Source organism: Arachis duranensis, chromosome 10 (genome assembly GCF_000817695.3).
Source record: "Arachis duranensis cultivar V14167 chromosome 10, aradu.V14167.gnm2.J7QH, whole genome shotgun sequence".
Taxonomy (NCBI): Eukaryota; Viridiplantae; Streptophyta; class Magnoliopsida; order Fabales; family Fabaceae; genus Arachis; species Arachis duranensis.
This window is the reverse complement of record NC_029781.3, coordinates 41289185-41292272: the sequence shown is the minus strand read 5'-3', so window position 1 is coordinate 41292272 and position 3088 is coordinate 41289185.

Here is a 3088-nt window from a genome sequence, read left to right as displayed (position 1 = left end):
GAGGAAATGAAGATTGATTTGTGGATTTGTTGAGGTTGAGAAAGGATAACGAAAAACGATAAAAGGCGGGAATACCCCACAAACTGTTAGTTGTTTAACTACGGGGGACACCCATGAACTGATAATTGGTTGAATTTGGGAAGTACCCACGAACTGAATGATCATTAATCTCGAGGAAACCCATAAATTGTTATTTGTTTTGTAAGCGGGAAAAACCCACGGACTGATAATCATTGATTACGGGAATAACCCATGAATCATTGTATGTTGATCTCGGGTATAACCCACGAACTGAAGATCACTATGTTATTGTGTATTGATCTCGGGTAATAACCCACGAACTGAAGATCTCTGTTTTATTGTTGTGAATTGATCTCGGGGACGCCCACGAACTGAGGATCACTGTTTCCCCTTGTGCGTATATTATGGGGTCGGGCTTTGCGCCGACTGCCGGTGTAACAACCCCGGTTTTCGAGTACGCGAGATCTTTTCTGAAAGTACGGAGAACTCCGGAGGATCAGTAAGGGGAGAAGCTTTGATATATTATCATGTATCTCAATCCTAATTGTCATTATGTCATCTTTAAGCTAGAACCTTTTATGAGGCAAGCTCGATAATGCAGTTACGAAGAACATAGTTTTTGAACCGTATCGGTTAGGAGTTTTGATCCGGTTTTTCGTAAATTGTCTCAGTTTGACGAACTGGACTAGATTCATGAGAGAAGAGAGATAATAGGGTAATATTATCATTATATTAGTAATAAAAGTTTCTTGAATGATATTATAAGGTTACCTGGTTAGTTTTAGTTAAAAACAGAAAATCGGTTTAACCGGGTTCACAGTTTACTGGTGCAATCAAAGCACCAAATGGGATTAAAGTGAATAAAATTAACTAAAATTAAGCACGAAAGAGTATGTTTTCACATTTAAGCACAATTTAGGAAGAAATCTCAAAAGCATGCTATTTTAGTGAATAAGTGTGAGTTCATGTGATAAAATTCACTCAAATCAAACCAAAATATATCATCAAATATGGACTCATCAACTCCCCCACACTTAAACAATAGCATGTCCTCATGCTAAACACAAGCAAAGGGGATGAATGAAGGGGAAATAATTTATTTAATACAACTACTTATATGCATGCAACTATACTAAATGCTATCTACCTATATTTACAATATGATTCCCATTCAGTTTGGCAAAAAAACAAAAGAATCTCAATCAATCCAAAGTAGAAACTTAGGGCTAAGACAAAGAAAATATAGCAATGTAATCAATGTCCAAAGATTTGATTTCAAGTTTTCAAAATTCATTTCAACAACTTGCAAGAAGACATAAGGTATGTAAGTTAAAACGATTTTTTATTTTTAACTAAAACAGACCAGGTAACCTTATAATATCATTCAAGCATCTTCTAATACTAATGTAATGATAATATTATACTATTATCTCTCTTCTCTCACGAATCTAGTCCAGTTCATCAAACTGAGACTATTTACAAAAACTAGAATCAAAACTCCTAATCGATACGGTTCAAAAACTAGGTTCTTCATCACTGCGTTATCGAGCTTGCCTAAAAAAGGTTCTAGCTTAAAGATGACATAATAACAATGAGGATTGAGATACTTTATGATATATAAGAGGTGTTCCCTTTACTGATCTTCCAGAGAAATCCGTGCCTTTAGAAAAGATTTCACGTACTTGAAAATCGGGGTTGTGGTCCACAGTTTACTGGTGCAGCTTAACACCAGCACTCTCTGATGACTTTAGCAATGCTAAGGCCTCATCATACATGATCTATTCTCATATTAAATATGTTACTAGTGTCTTTTATGCTAGTAGCTCAGAAAAGAATTTTTAGAGATGTTTTTACGTGTGTTCCGATACACCTAGTTTTAGTAGTTATACACCTGAGATATTTTAATATTATTTTAATCCACCTTCAAGCCAACCAATCACAACTCACCCTACACTCCCAAGACACTCCAAGGCTGGTCATTTACTCCCTTTGGCCGAAAATGAGAAAAGACCAAAGAGAGAAACTTTCATGACACTTAAATCTTCAAAGCTTGATTTCTTCTGAACTAAAACTCAAATCAAAATTCCGATTTTACCAAAATGATCCTCTCTTCTTCCTCTACATAACCATATAACATATCAAGACTGGAAATAAGGTGAGATGGCTGTCTCCCTCCCTCGTCAATTCGGTTTTCAAGGAAAACCATGCAAAACATGTGTTTTCTTGTTGTTTTTCGTTAGGAATCATGCTTAACTTGACTTGAGGGCCAAGAAACGTGAATTTACAGCAATTTTTTGTTCCCAAGAGTATATTTCCTGCGAGTAGAAAGCAGAGGCTGTCTCAATAGAGCTGCTAATAATTATATGCGCATTTATTTGAATGGAAAATCGTATCCGGGAAATCGTGAACTCGTGACCGGATAAATGTCGGGAATGCAGGTGCTAACCGACACATGAGCTCATGGCCTGTGCTAGGACTAGACATGCATCATTCTTGTCTGCGCATTACTCTCTGTTGCATTCCTACTTGTGTTTGATCTATTTCTTTATGTTTGTTTGCTTGAGTGCTATGTCTATGCTTTATTTTCTGCACTCTTCTGTTTGTGTTCTGCTTTCTGTTTTCCCTATCTATTTTAACAACTGTTTACTACTTTACTGTATTCTAATATTCATCTGCTAATTGAAAATGAATAAATGAACGTAACTAATAACCCCGACCCTACTAAGAACTCCCCAGTTCTTACCCCTTCTCTCTCCCTTCCTCCCCCAGATGGAGACGGGCGTGATCTTCTATGAGTTCGAGGACCCTTACGTCTACGAGGATCCGGTACATCACAGTTATTTCATCATGGGGTTGGAGCCTCGTATTAGACGGTACGCGTTACCTGATCGAGCCTTTCAACATCCTCTGTCTAGCCCACATTTTGACCCTGATGCTCCTTACGACTTTCCCTTATCCTGGTTACATCCTGACGCACCTGTACATCCTTTTCCTGTTGACCCCGAGCACCCTATACCAGCTCAACCATTGAATGAGGTGGAACCTGAGCCTATCATTCCTGATGAGC